The following is a 17,794-nucleotide window of genomic DNA, read 5'->3' as shown; positions in this document are numbered from 1 at the left end:
GAAAGAATAAGAGCAGACTTTTTTATCAATTAACAATTAAAATGAAAAACAGCTTACCAAAGGGAAAACATAACTTGCCATTCAGTCTGTGATGAAATACCATGTAATTTAACCACTCCAAGTCTGCTTACATCCATTAAATGTGAGGCATTCTGCTGCTTTTGGTAGTCTTTGAACTACGCAGTGGCTGGAGTTGGGCTGATGGAGGTGACAGTCACTGTTTTCATCCCCAGGAGTCACTGTGAGTCCGTGCCAACAAAATGCTAGTTACACATTAGTGGAACGGTAACAGTTGGATTGCTGTCGCGTAAACTCCTGGCAGGCAGTAATCATCCAGCGCCTCCTGGCAGGCAGTGTTGAGGGGCTAATTACTATATGTCACGAGACGCAGGTAACACCTCTCAGAAAAGCAGAACAATGAGCTACACTGAGGGATAAACTGAACACTGGGATGCATGAACGAAGCAACTCATTGATGCTTTCAAATCCATCAACTTTGCTTTTACTGTGGGTTTTTTTTTTTCATTTAAAACCACCACCAACAAAACGCGATCACTGTATTCCATCTGATAAAATGCTCGGTCATGTTCATTGCCTACAACCTGAGACGATATTCTTGTCTCACCCATACAAACCAGTATCTCAGTATGAGAAATACGAGGACAAACTTTTTCATTGGGCATGTAGCAATAGGACAAGGTGTAATGGTTTTAAACGAGAGGGTAGATTTAGACTAGATACAAGGAAGAAATTCTTCACCATGAGGGTGGTGAGGCAGTGGCAGAGGTTGCCCAGAGAAGCTCTGGATGACCCATCGCTGGAAACATTCAGGGTCAGGTTGGATGGGGCTTTGAGCAACCTGATCGAGTTGAAGATGTCCCTGCTCATTGCAGGGGGGGTGGATTAGATGATAGCCTTTAAAGGTCCCTTCCAACCCAAATGATTCTATGATTCTATAAGAATAGCTAGACAAGTGAGCAAGGTGCCAGTCTTTTGCTATAATCACACCTGCCACCTTCTTCCCCAGGAAACCACACCTGCAGCAATGATTAAGTAGTGACTGACTGTGGGACTACTTCATCAACCAGTCTGAACAGTCCATGAACACTTCTGGTTTGGTTGGACTCCCAGCTCTCTTAGCATCTTGGATCTTTGCAGGGTGACAAGTGGATAATTTGATTACTCCATCAGAATAGCATGGATTTATCTGCTGCACCCCAAAACCTACCAATGTCCACCCCATACATATCTCTTTCCATATTTTTAATATGTAGATTCTAGTTTCTTACAGTGCTAAGTTACTCTAGATAGAGCACTTCAAAGAAATTACTGCACTTTTGTGGGAGTTAAGTACAGCCTGACCGCTGAGTTTCATGCCTTGATAGACAAGGCAAGTCAGAAGTGCATGCTGTGTTCTTTCTTTTTCCTACAAATATGCTAATGTTCAAGTAAATGCTTATTATGATTGATGGAAATGCTAACAATATATTGAAATGACAGGGAACTAATTGAAATGCAGTAATATAGTGGGGTTTTTTCCACTGGAGGCAGAGTAGACACCAGAAACCTGGCAGCGCAAGTAGGCTATGACAAATCACAGGGGAAGCCATTGCTGGTGTCATTGCTGGATTCTTAAAAATTGTAGAAGTAAAGAAAAGGGTCCAGGGGAAGGAACGAGGAGAGACAAGGAATGATGAAGCACAGCAAGGAAGGAGAAAGAAACAGGTGGAAAGATGTACCGTACCAGATGGAAAGGCAGAACTGCTGCCTTTTCTTAATCGTCACTTAACCAGTTTTGGCTGTTTGTTTTCTTATTTTTTTCTGCACATTTGGAGAGGAACCCAACTCATCTGTTGGTGCTCATCTTGCTGCTGTCAGGTTTAGTGTGCTGGGGTGTGATCTTAAAGCGATGAACTACGCTAGAGTTAAGAACAGTAATTGACTTCTGCTGAGGCTCAGCTTCTTTGTAAACACACGAATCCCACAAATTAAACTGAGAAAAGACTAACAGGGTACACTGCTACGCTCTGAACAACCTCCTCCCTGTGCTTATAGTCATCTGTAGGATAACTGAAATAAGAAAACCCATTTCCTCTGGTGACCTGTCTCTGCACATAGACAAGCACGAATCAAATACCCTCTTGGTTACAGGATGCTGACAGATAAGGGATAATTAGTGTAGCAACAACTCCTTATATACTTGTGAGAGGACTCCAGAAACCCGGAGGGGTTGAGGAGGACAGCCAATAGACATCACAGCTGCCTTCATTTTATGGAAGCAGCCAGAGGGAAAAATTGCTGCCAGTGCTCTGTCGGCTGCTGTTAATTGCCTTGCTCCCAGACAGTCGTCTGAGTGCAACTGAGCTTCCTGATTAAAATATTTTGGTGGCCCACCTTCTAAACTGGGTTTTTTTTCCACCCTCGGTCCTGCAGTGCTGGTGCAGGTGGTGTACGGTTGCTGCCATGGCCAGCAGGCATGTCTCCTGTGCAGGTGAGGTCCTCGGAAGGGAAAATGGAAGAGGTTTGGGGGTTTCCAGATTGTTTTCTATAAAACTAAAAGACTTTTTTTGTCTTTTAAGCATAGTTCAGTCATTCTTTTAGCAGTTCAAGGAAGCCTAACATGAACATGCCTCAAGAAGCTAGAGTTCATGACTTGTGAGTTGTCTGATGTTTTGAGTGGCATTCCCGATCCAAAGTACCTACACCTTCGATTAAGACAGGGACACCAGGAAGAATTTTTGGCAAGTTAAGGCAATAAACATGAGATGTATCTCTTGTGCAAGCTAGAAGTGCCTGAGGTCTACCCCTAGGCCCAGCCTTGCTGCCCATGAGGTATGTGAGCCCGGAGGCTCACATAAGGTGCTCTACCCTGAGCAAATGGAGGATGGATGTATGGGCAGATGACCAGGAAGGAAAGGTGGGGAAAGTTCTGCTCTGGGCCCGTTTCTGAGCCTGCTTTTTCAGAAAAGAGGACAGGAGGATTTGCTGAAGCTTTGTACTGGATCAAGCAACGTTATTTTTCTTCCCTAGCAATATTCCTCTCTGGAGGTGTTGGGCTGTTTTTCAGTTACCTTCAGTGCTTGTTTTCTTCCACACAAATGCAATTATAAGCTATCTAACGGACCTAATTTAGACTCTACAAATGCATGGGGCTGAATGTAGTTACCAGGCCATTAGGCATTTTAATGACAGCTGAAGTATCCCAAGAACAGTAGAGATGAGAAGAAAACAAATCAATAAGGTGTTACCAAAATAATACTAAGTTGTTCCACGGTGGAAGTGCAGGGAAGACAACAAAACCAAAAGAGTATATACCAATGTCTGAGAAATATTACCTTATTTTCATGGATATAGCATACTATTCAGATAATCCTTGAGCATTTAAAAGTACTCTTTTTAGGTAAGTCCTCAGGAAATACGCTCTCTCAAAAAAGGCGAAGAAAGTGAAAGATCAAAGCTGCAGGGATCATAAACTGGGGATAGTTATTTTGTTAGAAGAAACAGAGGAAACTTTTCTTTACCAATACTTCAATGTAACCAGCACGGCTGGTGAACTTCAAAGGGATTGCTTGTGCACATGAAAGCACAACATGAACAACGCTACCACGGCTTCAATGCACGTTTGTTTAAGACAGCACTGCTGCTTTCAGCAGGGTTTAGCACTGCAGGAAAAGACCAGTTGTCATATTTTGCTCACACGTGCTCTTCCTTGGCCTTAAATAGAGCTACTAAAACCCATACACTATACAAAAGGGCTAGCATATGTGAAGTTAATTCTTCCTACCTAAAAGAAACTTAAGAAGAGTTTCCTAAAGCAATGTGAGGAACAAGAAGAGGCAAAGAACTTCAGTGAATAGCAACAAAATGGATCCTGCCTCTCTTTCCTATTCCCATTTCATTAAGTCAGAATTGTTTAGGGCTTTGCAGTGTGATTGATGGATCCTGACTGACAGAGGCAGCAGCAAACTTACCAGTCCCTACAGTAACATTTTACTTCGTGAGGAGAAATGAAGGGTCTGTTACTACTGTAACATGGGATGAGTGATTCCAGATCATTTTGAAATAAATCCCATTTTGCTGAAAGTTCAAAGCATAACAACAAGAAGTATTTTGACACTTGAAAAATGTATGTCTTTATTTAGTCATAGTCAATATGCTGTTCTGCCTACCCAGTTTCTTCTTGAATTTTCAGTTCATCACCCATGGACTCTGGATCAGCCCACAAGGATTAAAAGAAAGACTCCAGCTGACTGTGATGGGTTTATGCTGACATATTCCTGCCCCAATTCTGCTATGACTAAAGTACATTAATAAATACCTGTAGAAATGTGATCGTATTGTGTTCTGGTTTTTGCTGTGGGTTATGAGGTGCCTATCCTTGGCTACGTGTGTAAGGCAGGTTTAAGGAAAACAGTTCTTCCAGATGTTCCTTACAGAGTTTCACTGAGGCTGAGACCAAGAACACTGCACAAGGAAATCCAAAGCCTTATTTTCATGAGGTTATTTTTGTAGTATGATACCACTGGTGATCTTCCCTTGTGATTTACTCAGGGTCTCTTTGCTTGGGGGGGGGGGTCACTGTCTTACATTCTGCTAACACTCACACACACAAAACCTTCAGCAGCTTTTGGGCATTTTATCTACTGAGTCTTCCTCGGCACTATCTTTCACTCTGCCTCTGGCTAAAACACAGGTTCTCAGGAGCCCCCCCCTTCCCCCAGATTCCCATACCACCTGCCCTGTTGATACAGCTGCTGTTGTCCAAAATCATCTTTCCATCCATTGCCATGAACGACATACTGGAGGTGCTCTGATATGGGAATGCTGGAAGAACCTTTTAATTACTGGATTCGCATCCTGCTGCCGGATGAGGGCTCTTGTTGCAGAGATCACACTGTTCCTCAGGCAATGAGAGCTGCAGTGTGGTAAGTGGTGGGCATAAGGGATGGGGAACCAAGTCTTTCCAGTGTTTTATCTTTATCTTGGTTTCCAGCCGATTAGGTATTGATTTCACCCAAGGCAGAATTAGAAATTACTGAGGGTGGTTTGGTTTGTGATGATTGTGTTTTGGTAGCAGTTGTTTGGTTTTATGCAACGACAGAACCGATTGGGTTGAGAAATCAGAATTTCTGTTGTGACAGAATTTTTAATTCTTCTACAATTTCTTTCTTATCTTGGACAAAACCAAAAGAAATCATCAAAAAATTCCAGACAAAACCTTGGGCTGTCCAAATACCCAGTTACAGGTAGATGCCTCCAGGGAATTACAGTTCAGCTTCATTCTGCCTGTTCCCCTATAAACACGATCTCTGGGCTGGGCAGCGTTTCACTGCATGTCCTCCCCTACCTGAGCCACCACTGCTCCTGCCCTGGTCCGTGGGGGATGCGGTCTGGTAAGGGAGCTTGATCTGCCTGGGGGAAGGACACTGTTTTTCATTGAAGATACCTTTTACAGGAATCAAGGTGTAGAGGCTTAGGCATGGAGATCTGGCCTGAAATGGGATGTTTTTTTCATTTTTTTTCCCTGCTGAATTAACAGCTTCTAATTTTGCAGAAACCACATTTTCGACTGAGAAAATGCTTTAATGGAAAATTGGCCAACAAGCTACAAAATTGCCTGTTTTTTGTTTTACAACTCACACAAAAATCCCTTGATTTTTGACATTGGTCACCACTGAGAGAGAAAACAGTAAAGATGAAAAGGAAGACGAGTTAATACGTTTTTGATTAACCTCTGAATCCTACTTGTCGTGTATTCCTATTGGCCTAAAACCAGCATACACAGAAGTCTTATAAAGCCCTGGATGAGTTGTAAGGTCTTCAGTATGTATTTCCCCTAAAGGGATAAAATATTACATCTGAAGTAGGGTCATCCATAAAGTACTCGGCATATAACAGTTGTACCCTATATAATGGACCCCTGCATATTTCCATACATCCATTTCTGAAAATCTGGTCCTAATTTAGATAAAGGGATTTAAGAGGTCACTGTAGAACTGATGTTCTTGTTTTCAGTTCAGATTCTGAGGATAACAATAATCAAGAGAGTTAAGCACTGCAAAGATGACAGAAACAAGAAATAACTCCTAATGCATTGAAGTGTTGGTCCTCCCCTAACATCCAATAAACTCCTAAGAAGTTGTTTCCCAGAGGAAATACACAGTCCCAAGCATGAATATCAAAAGGGTTATAATTTCAATAATTTTTTTATTTGAATTTTTCATAATTTCAGAAAGCTTAAAGAGTTATTACAAGGGAAAAACAGAAGAGGAAAGCACTATGAAGCCAACGTGTCATTCACCGCAGTGTTGCTTCTGCTGCCGTATGCCCATGCCGCAAGAGTGGCCCATTGCCTACACAGCAAGGGAATGCAACTAATGAAAGACAGGACCTTCGCAAGGCTGCGTTTGCTATGACTACACATTAGTGATGGCAACTGCGCATCATCTTGGTCACAGGCATTTGCACAGTATCAAGAGCACTGACTACTTTTGAGCATGAGATTATGTATAGCAAACAGTAGTACTCAAGATGTTTGTAATTGTGTTTAGATTTGACATCAGTAGGACAGGATAGAATTGAATAGTTCCAGTTAAAAGGGACCTACAATGATCATCTAGTCCGACTGCTTCACCACTTCAGGGCTCACCAAAAGTTAAAGTATGTTGTTAAGGGCATTGCCCAAATGTCTCTTAAACACCAACAGGCTTGGGGCATCGACCACCTCCCCAGGAAGCCTGTCCCAGGGTTTGACCGCACTCTCGGTAAAGAAATGCTTCCTAATACCTAGTCTGATCCTCCCCGTGTGCAGCTTTGAACCATTCTCACGTGTCCTGTCACTGAATACCAGGGAGAAGAGATGAGCAACAATGAAGAGCCTAGGTCACTGGAGGAAATGAAAAAAATTAAAAGTGGTTCAGCCGAGCAATATGGCGACACAAGGTGATCTGTTTGCGGTGTCTCAGCACGAAGAGAAGACAACTATCAAAGAAGCAAGGCTCTTTGAGTAAAACAGGAATAAAGGTTTATAAACTGGCTACAAATAAATTTAGTTTGAAAGCAGTTACTGTACGAAACAGCAGAGGAACCAAGCTCTGCAACAGCTTCTACTTCAAAAGACAAGGAACGTCAAATTTGTTTTCATTTGAACACTGTCAAATTTCTGAATTGCATTGAATGATGCACTTTATAATGAAAAGCAATTTATTCTAATGAATTGCGGGTCCAGTATAATTTTATGTTGTATTTTCCATACAGTGGCAACCATTATTTCCTTGAGTACGGCAGCTTTTTTGCCCTGAAGGAAGAAGGAGATCATGATTAAACCATAACGTTCTACAGATTTGAATTAGACTTGCCATGCAAGTTCATGAGGTTTTGAGCAGTAATCTAACCTCTGATCCTCAAATTTCTCCTGCTGTAAAACTAAGATGATGATTATTATTTGCATCACAAGGATACTGAGGATTAAATCAATTAACAATACTTGTTTAGAGGAGATTACATAAATGCCGAAAAATATTCTCTGACTAGGAAATCTCATTTTGTTTTTCTCTCCATCCACCTAATCTGAAGTGATTATTGCTTGAATTGTTAGCTGGATACATGACTGCAAAGATGTATCTGGCAGACACAGCAAACTCTGAGAAGTAACGTCAACTGACACAAAATGTACAAAAACATCCTGCTCTGGATAAAATTTTAGTATTACGCCACTGTCACATCACTACAGATTATTCAGTGATTGAACAGCAGAGGAAAATAAGAGGTTCTATTACCTCCAGGGTTACACCTACTTTTCCAAATCTTTTTCATCGGCTGAATTTGATTGTCCTCATAAAGCAACTAAATCCTTTGTTTATATAATCTGTTGCATTGCATTAGAGATTGTGTTTTCTTCAGCTGACCTATGCCTGCATTCAGCTTTGAAATGGTAAGTTGCAGCAGATACATAGCAGGAGTCCTACCTGTAAAATGGGGATATATCACAGCAAAGCAGAAGCATTAGAATTAAAAGGGGGAATTCTGAAGCTAAATTAATGCGTGACCTTAGCCAGACCAAGGTATGGACTAAAATTCAGTCTGATCCTTGGCATTGCAGAAGATCACTGCAACAGAAGATCCCGTAACAGCCGTTCAGTGTGGCTTGGCAATGCTGTTTTGAAGAGCAGCACAAGTTCAGTCCACCTGTAGATCCTGTACGCCTTTGTAGGACCTTAACTGTCCACAACAAACTTGGAAATCGGTTCAGAAAAAGATACCAAAATGTCAAGTGCTTTCACCCAACTTTTAGATCACAGTGAAGTAAGGGCAAGTGTGAAACAGCACAGTCTTTAATACCTTATCCCTTTTTTTCCTGCATTTCTCTTAGCACTGGCGGAGCTCTTGACCATCCAGACTCTCCCCTGAGGACAGATGTACATGTGAAGGCGGCAAAGAAACACCGCTTTGGTTGGGTTTCTGCTGGTGTGTACTTGCAAGAACAAACAGGATACCAAGGGGCCTTGCTTATAAGAATCCTAACACCTTCTTTTTTAGCAGTGAATATACTACATTTCTTGATTCTGTAGTAAGCTCTGGATACTGGAAACTTCTATTTATCTCTCAATCTACCCTGCAGATTTAATGTTACAGGTGGAAGTGTATGAAAAGTAGCTGAATGTAAATGATGTCCTGAAGCTCCCCACACAACTATAGTCTGACCATGATAGGCAAGTGCAAACAATTTGACTGAAGCTGCTTTCCCTGTACTGGAGAAAAGTTGAGATGTATACCCCTACAAATTCTTTGAATCCTTAAACAGCTTGTTGCTTTATTGCCTTTTGGATAGTGATAATGATTTTAGAGGTCAAGTCTTTTCCTACAGATATTTCCCTGCTAGCCCTCAAATAGACACCAATGTTAATCTCGTGTCATTCAATCACTGCAGTTAACTCTGATTTCCCTGACTCTGCCAGAGTGACTATGACCCTGTCTATTGACCAGCATCACCTGCAAGGTTGTCAGGAAACAGTTGAGGCAATGGTCTCTCTTGTCTAAGCTAATCTCAATGAAAATGCACTAGGGCGGATTTCTGAATGTCTGTCTTGTGCTGAGGACCCCAGAGCTGAAGGCAGTGCTGCAGGGGGGGGTCTCACCAGAGCAGGGTAGAGGGGGAGATTCACCTCCCTCGACCTGCTGATCGTGGTGCTTGTTATGCAGCCCAGAATACAGTTGGCTTTCTGGGCTGCAAGCACACATGGCTGGTCATGTCCAGCTTTTCATCCAGCAGTACCCCCAAGTCCTCCGCAGGGTTGCTCTCAATCCGTTTATTCCCCATTCTGTATTGGTACTGGTGATTGCCCAAACCAGGTGCAGGACCTTGTGCTTGGCCTTGTTGAACTTCATAACATTCACACAGGCCCACTCCTCAATGCTGTCAAGGTCCCTCTGGATGGCATCCCTTCCCTCAAGGATATCAATGGCACCACTCAGCTTGGTGTCATCTGAGGGTGCACTCAATCCCCCTATGTCTTTGATGAAGATATCAAATAGTGTTGGTCCCACTACGGACCCTTCAGTGATCCTCCCTCTCTCTTTCTGCACTACTTGGCACTTCAGATTTGACCTCAGCTTCGCTCTCTTTGGAGTCTCCTCTTTTCACCTTCTTTCAGAAATGTCCGCTTTCTTTTGCAGAGTGGATACGGACTACAAAAGCAGCCCATTGTCTTTGCTACAAACCCTACTCATTGTATTTTCCCCTAGGTGTTCTGATCCCGTCATTTCCCTTGTCTAATGTGGAGGTCTCTTCCCACCTCTGTGAAGCCCCATGTCTCATGGGCTATGAGAAGAGCGATATAGGAAGGGACATCAACATATCAGATGCTGTTTAAAATCATATATAAAGTAAAGAGATATTGCTACCCTTCACTTTCTGTGTCTTCCAGAAAGGAATCTCTTTTAACTGGATGTCATTTCCATTACTACATTCCCTAGCCATAAGCTGCACATTATTATATAGTCTAACCCACATGTGCTTATCCTGTGTTTGTGTTCATTCAGGTGTATTAGTTTCCAACAACTGTAATATTTTCCTTGCATGAGAGATGGCCTGGCTGCCTGCTTCCTACTTTTTCTGTGGGTCTGAATGATCAACTCCTAAACTCTTCTGTGATGTTGAAGCCAGTCCAGCCCCCAGAGAGCATCCACACGGCAGGCAGGACAAGCCTGAGCTCATGTCTACATGCTCAGACAGGCTGTACCAAGGATGTAGCCTGGGGTAGCGTGAGGGCTGGCTGGAGCTCCTTGGGACCCAAGTTAAATGCCCAGGTTATTTACCTAAACTGATCTTTTTGTCGTGAGCTGCGAGAGAAATTCCTAAAGTAATGTGAACTCACCGTGTGAAATGCAGTTATACCTTATGACAGCAGCAAAGGTGCCCTTGAGACCTTTCTTCTCTTTGCCCCTCAACTTTAAAAAGTCATAACACTGCATGTTGGGAGAGAAATAAAGTCAAAACATTTCTGAACTGTACTATGGTATTGTACTTAGTGTAGAGTATTCTGCACTAAGAGATCATTTTGACTTGGCCCATTTTCAACTTAAGTTCTCGAGTGTGCCATTCTATTTGAACAAAATATCTTGCCATTTCCAGATGACTGAGAAGGTAACGCAGCATCACTTCTTTATGTTGACTATTATTTATTCAAAGTCAGCCCAGTTACCAGTGAAGAGATGAGAAAACAGATCATGAGTATTAACACCTACATGAATTTTAATGAAAAATTATAACAACTTCTCATAATAAATCTTATGGAAAGCTCACGAACCACTAGAAGGTCGTGAACTAAACAAACAGAGTCTCTTTTCAGGATTTAATAGGTGTGTTCCAATTTATGCATAAAATGAGGTTTGTCACATTGTCCCTGCATTGTATCTTATCTTTCCGGATCTGTAGTTTTGTGTTGTCATGCAGCTAAAATATCTTAGTTTTCCAAGTGGAGAAAAAAAAACAAACAACAAACAACAAAACCGGCATTAACTCATCCACATGTTCCTGCAGCTTTAAAAATGAAACATTACCTTTTACTGGAACTACTGAAAACTGCACAATACCACATGAAGATTGCCTGTGAAAATTCAGCTCTTACACAGCCAGTTGAGAAATGTTAAGCGTTGGGTATTTTTTTTTATGGCTAGTATGATGTGTAGCTCTGTTTCCCAAAGCGCATATGCATTTCTCCCTGCTCGACTGCATAAGGTAAGACCAAGAAGGACTGGAAAAGGTTGCTAGAAAACTGCACATATAAGGCATAGACAGATTACCGTTAAAGAAAGGACTCCTTGTTCCTTGTCTGGCAGCAGGGAAGTTCTACCAAGGCCCTGGAAGAGGGGTCTGGCATCGACGCCCCGGGTGGGAGGTGGGTGCTGGTGGTACAGCTCCCCGGGGACCACCGCAGTGTGCCCCGGTCTGACGTGTGCTCTGAGTCAGCACCACTTCCCTGGGTGATGCATTATCAGGCATCCCAACGTAGCAAAACAATACGAAAATGCCTTTCTTTTTGCTCACAGTTCTAACCTGCTGGGGAAATTCCACATCCCTGCTGGATTAACTCCTGTTTGTTGCATATCAGACTCCAACACTGTTCCCCTACTTCTTCACAGCCTCTCCGTAGAGGCTCTCAGCTTGGACCCAGGCACCTATTTTACCTGGTGTACATGAATAATGAAGATAAATCTGAAGACAATTCAACCTGTGAGCGGTCTCATTGCAGCAACAGGGCTGTGTGCCTCAGGAAGCGCTCACTTGTGAGAAGCACAGTTGCACACGCCGGGTCCAGGTCTCACTGAGGAACACTCTTTAAGCACATTATTATTATTTGACTCCACTAGCAAAAAAAAAAAAAAAAAAATCTTTGTAGTTGGCTTAGTTTGTTCATTCTTTCTATTTAATTTCTCCCAGCCCCCTGCCTCCCCCATACATGATAAATTTGAAAAGGTCACACTACTCGTTATTTTGAAGTAAGTATGTATATTCTTTTCAGCATCACTTCTCCAAATCCTTGGGGAAATTGACAGGGTCAGCTTGTATGTTTAAAAGCGCAATGATTTTAATAGAAGACGACAGAGAGAAGAAATCAAACCACTAATCAGGGACTTCTACTCACACCTAACACATCCCTTCCCTCACACTCTCCCCCTCCTGACTTCTGCTCAGAGGCACTTTCTGACACCAGAAATAGCACATTGCTGACTCCAGGGTTTGGCTGGGCTTTTTTCCCAATTGTAGTCTGCAAAACAGAATTAGATGTGCTAGCCTGAGTTTCAGTAGTCCAGGGAGCCTTAGGTGTGCTACCCGAGTGACTAAATTGTGGAAATAATTAGTCAGAAGCCCATGAGCTGCAGTGGAGCAAGGCTATTTTACATCAACAAAGGTTGTGACTTATAATCTGATCAGTGGTTTCCAAGTGATTGGTTCTGTAGATCTCTGAGTGATACAGGTTTACCTTGACTTAAGTTTGGCTGCCAGTAACAATGCATCAAATTCCTATTTTCTCTGAGTGCTAATCTGAAACTGTGTGAAATAGTCAGTGCAGATTCACTCAATCTCACTGTTGTCTCATCCATAACCATGCCCTCTCAAGTGCTCGTTATTCAAATCTTGACTCCTGTATCAATAAAAAATGAACTTCTGATATATAAGATAAGGTTAACCTCAAAAACTGCCACACCATTATGTTATCCAGCTAATGATCCCTGGTTCTCAGTGCAGTACATCCTCACGTAGAGTTACACCAGCCAGAAAGCTTTTCCACGTCAGGGTTCCTCTGCCATTCTATGGAATACAAGAGAGCAAGATGCCCACAACGATCACCTCCTCAACAGCAAGCCCATGGCTACAGGGAAAGTCCATATCTCTTGGGTGAATGCTTAACACCACCTCGCACGTAACACGTGAGAGAGCGGGTTTCTATCATCACCACGCAGTCCAAGGAAGGTAGCTGAAGCCGTCATTACAAATCTGTTTGGGGTGGCTGCATGGGTGGAAGTTTGGAGAGAGACAAGTTGAACTTGACAGGGAGCTGTGATGGGAATAAAAGACACTACAAGAGGTAAGAGAAGATGAAACAGAAAATCTGCACCACTACGTTAACTGTATAGCCATAAAGGACTGATGCACTGAAAGCCTAAGCACGCTGACCCTGCCCAGCTTGCCCCGGCAGTGCCAACCCAGCCGACACGGTACTTGGCTGTGTGTGGCATTTTGGGGGGTCTACCCGTCAGGGAGAGCGGCCCCAGGCACACTTGGTTGTACTGCCAAGGGGCAAAAGAGCCATCCATAGCGAGAGAACAGGGAAAACGGAGTCTCCTTCTCTAGCGTCTCCTCTAGCTTCCCCCCATACATCCCTCGGTCTCAGGCAGTTTAGTGCTTTACAGCTTTGCCAACGAAGCTTAATGTCCACCTGGTGTGATGTTATCAGCCAGCAAGAGCTCAGCTTAAACGCTGCATCTCTGTCTTCCTGGAGGAGAGCAGAGCAAAGAGGAGAGCATCGTGCTCCGTGCCCTCCCACCTGAGGAAGTCCCTGTGGCTGGAAATAAATTCACCATTTTCCTCAGCGTTTTATCGCCTCAGGTCAGTGCAGAAGGCAACAGCAAAGACAAAACTTTTTCTCTGAGGTTCCTGGACCATGAAAGTGACTCAGGGCCTGCTTGAGAGTTAATTTAAAGGTGTCCTCTGCAGGATGAGTTTTAAGGCCAGCTCAGAGGTTAATGGTTCCACGATATTCCACGTTGATTTACGATAGATGGAAGCTTAACGCCACAGTTGCAGTCAACCAATGCCGTTTTGCAAACTTCAAGGTAAGTCCCAAAGCAAAAAAGTTACTTATACACAGAGAACTAAACACGAAGCTGTATGTTCTCGGTGTATTTATAAGATGCAGGAGTAAACAGCCTACTGTGGCATCTCAATAGCTGAAAAGAGAGGGCTGTGAAAAATGCAGGCCAGATAATTTCTGTGTTGGGAGGCACCAGCCTCCTGTGATAATTCTCAGCTAAGACGAAGCTCAGAAAAGCTGCGTGCCGGTAAGAAGACAGCTTTTCCTGAGGTGTTAAGTTTACAAAAAAGAATAAGATCAACTACAGAGTAGCTGAGGTGCCGGGAACACGGGTGACGCATCGGATGAGGGTGTTACTGCTGTTCCTGTTCTGAAAGGAAGGGGAACAGATGGAGGGATGCGTTTCACCCTTTTTGAGTGAAGCTCATTCCTCACTGTCAGATAAAACCAATTATTTTTACTGTTAATACATAGTGGCACAGCAGATGAGAGCTGCAGATTAATGCCAGGCATTAGCTCTTATTTTGGTTTGGTATTTTGGTACTTTTTGGTACTTTTGGTACTTTTTTTCAATACATTGAAAAGTATTTACCCCAAATGTGACCAAGCTCCTTTTCAGGAGTGATTTTTGTCTTGATTTCTGCAACAATCAGGAAGCTAACTGTGGAAAAAACCCCAACCTATACAGCGACTTCCAGCTGGCAACTAAAGATTCACCCTCCAAGACTGATTGGACTTTGTCCTCTTGTCTTTTTTGTTAAATGGTGGCAGCTGTGGAACAGTAGGCAGTGGGAAACAACTGAAACATTCTCAGTGTTCAAAGAGAGAAACCTAACACATCGATCTCGCATGTGACTGGAGACTAAGGAAGGATATTTAAGAAGCTGTTTCCAGTTCCCTGCCATGGTGCTCCCAAATTTTGGTGCACAGCCTTTTCAGTTCCTGCTGCTAAGAAACAGCCTGCCTGGCCTCAAAACTGTCCTAACAGATCTCCCCCCTTGTAGACTGATCGTCCCACACCGATCTTTCCTTATAAGAGATACAAACTGGATCAAAAGTAAACCCCATACTGAGAAGCAAGTTAAGCATTCAGAACTACTACCTTTGTAGCTGAAAGAGGCAGCTGCTGCGAAGTAAGAGTGATTTTAGACAGCTCGCTAGCATTCCTGTGATGTGCAAGCACCCTGGTTTTATTCTTGCTCATCAACTTTTCCTAAACCGTGAGCCTTTGCTTTATGATTCGGCACACCCACAGCAGTGTGACTGTCTCATAAGCCTTTGATGCTGTGGAATACACAGTTCTCAATAACTGCTTGCAGCACTTTGAGAATATAAAAACAGCCTTAATTGTGTGTATATCTGTGGCTGCCAGGTTGTCAGCACAGGTAATTGTGCATGTGATTATGTTCTTGAGACATATGGAGGCACCCAAGGCTCTATACTGAGTTCATGTGGTTTAGGACTCGCATCGTTCCCCTGGCTTCCATACTGTTGCTACTTGGGATGTGCTTCGGGTGTAAAGGCAATGCCAAAACGTACTTGCGACCACTGTTACAGCCTGCTCCAGCCATGACAGCACAGTCAGAGGATCTCATGGAAGTCAAGGACCTCAGTCAAAGTGCTCAGAGAATCAAGAAGCAAGACAGATGCTGCTGTTGAGAAGTTTCCATAAGAATTGTAAAAGGTAAGGGGAAGGAGAAAAAGTTACTATTTTGTTTCAGCATTAGCACTTCACAAATGGACCTGCCCATCTTTTTCAACGTCAGCTCAAACTAGACTTTGGAAATGAAATCCTGGCCTTGGGGAAGGCAATAGTACCTTTTCCTTCTGATTTCAGGGAGGTTTTATGGCTTGCCTGAGATCTTCCCCTGAAACTCCAGGAGCAGATTCATTCCTTGTTTAAGATATTTAGGTTAGATGAACTGGACCAAGAATGACCTCAGGCTGTGGCAAAACTGGATTATATTTGGCTGTTACATTCAACTTTTCCCTTGTCTAGGCTCCATAATAACATCATGCTGCTGTTGATAAATACTAAGGGCAGGGTCCAGCATACACTGAACAAGAAAGGATAAAGGGGATTTATCTGCTTTATAATGGTGTCATAGACATAATGAAGAAAGGAGATTGAGAACAACCTCTAATACCTAATGCGGTAAAAAAACTAGGGCGTTTTCACAAACTATGCATATTTTCCAAATTCCTTGCTGCAAAAAACTTTTAAAACTTCCAGATCTGCCATTATCAAACTTCAGAATCACAGTTGTCAACACAGAAACTTTAGAAAGTTCACTTTTGTGTACTGAAAATGCCATTTACAGGAACACGGGACCTGAACTGGATCTAGGCATTTTAGAAATGTTAGAATTGGCCCTCGTCCTCATGAGACAAAACTCATTATCTATTTTGGCATGTAGCTGAAATGGGAATTTAACAGGAAGGATGCAAAAGTCCACAAAAACTGCAATTGCAACGACTGTTTCTTTTCAAGAGGATCTGTAATGAAAATGGTATTTGCAAATGGTCTCCTCCTTCATATTGTTTTCAAGGTCATGAAGTCTCTTCCTCTTCTTGTCCCTTTTTTCTTCCCATTTCCCCCCCGCCAGATGTTTGAGTATTCTTCTTGTAAATAGATGCCAATACCTTTGGCAACTAACTCCGCAGCATACAAATTACCACCCAGTGTGCCCTCAGAAGAACACAAGCAATTTCAGTAAGCAAATGTTTATCTGTTCTTCTTATCTAGCAATTGTGTTGATTGCAAACACTTCCACCCCAAGACTCCAGTAACATCGTCTGGACAAGCCTTGAATGTCCTACTTGTAAGGACACATCTATAGGACTGGTAGTCACAGCCATCAAGAATGCCTGACAGTCCCTGAAGAAAATACAATTTACAAATAATATATGTCTTACCTGCTTATTCATAAGTATGTAGATAATGGGATTGCAAACAGTGCTGCTTTTTGCTAGGATGGAAGGTATGATGCTTGCAACTGGAGTCACCACACCCGGCTTACCAAATGTTGCAAGTAATGCTATAACCCCGTAGGGAATCCAGCACACGAGATAGCAGATAACCGTAGTGATCACCATGAACAGTACGTGGTATTCTCTTTTGCGGGCAGCGTTCTTGTGGATTTTTCCAACCTAGAGGAAGGTGAAAAAAGATAGAATTTAAGAAGCTGAGCTGTTGGATTGATTGCTTTAACAACCTGGCACTACTGAAAATAACTGTACAATTATACAAAATGCTATACCTGAGAAGCAACTGGAGATGAACCAGCTATTAAGGACTAGATGCTAACTTTGTCACTCTTCTGCCTTTGCTCCAACATCCCCTGGGACTCTGGTTTATGCTGGCCTGGTGTAGTGTTGGCAATGGTCACACTCGGAGTAGGACACGAGAGAAGCCTTGCAAACAACACTTTGTGAAATTTTGAGTGGTGGGATTCAGCCTTTCTAGACTATTTCTTCCAGGTATTTTACCATTTTGATAAAAGAGCCTCACTCCTGATAATCATCAATACCAGTTTTTTGTGCTCTTAAAAAAGCATGCCAAGCACTGACATAGTTCAGCTATTGTAGTGGGATTTTGGGGTAAAGGAGTAGAACTGGGTAAACAGGAAGCGCAGATTTAAACGATCTGCTTCAAAGTGATGGTACAACAGCCCATCTTCCTATCATGAATTTACCAGTAGCTACAGTCTGTGGGCAAACCCAGCTCTTGCTATGGAAGTATTATAGTCTGTGCTTCAAAATGTACTCTCCTTTGACCTGTTCTGGACAGAAGCATCATGTCCTTTTGGAGTCTAGAGCTCTCAGATGGAGGTTAAACATTAAAATAACAGCCAATTTTGATTTTTAAGTTTTGGTGTGAATGCATTTTTCTGCGGACAGCTACAGGACGCTTTTCCAGTGTGTTTGCACCGCTGAGTGCACTGGTGATAACTGTGAGGAACGAGCTTTATTCCCTA

Source organism: Cariama cristata, unplaced genomic scaffold (assembly GCF_000690535.1).
Source record: "Cariama cristata isolate BGI_N322 unplaced genomic scaffold, ASM69053v1 scaffold5910, whole genome shotgun sequence".
Classification (NCBI taxonomy): Eukaryota; Metazoa; Chordata; class Aves; order Cariamiformes; family Cariamidae; genus Cariama; species Cariama cristata.
This window is presented reverse-complemented; position numbering follows the sequence as displayed.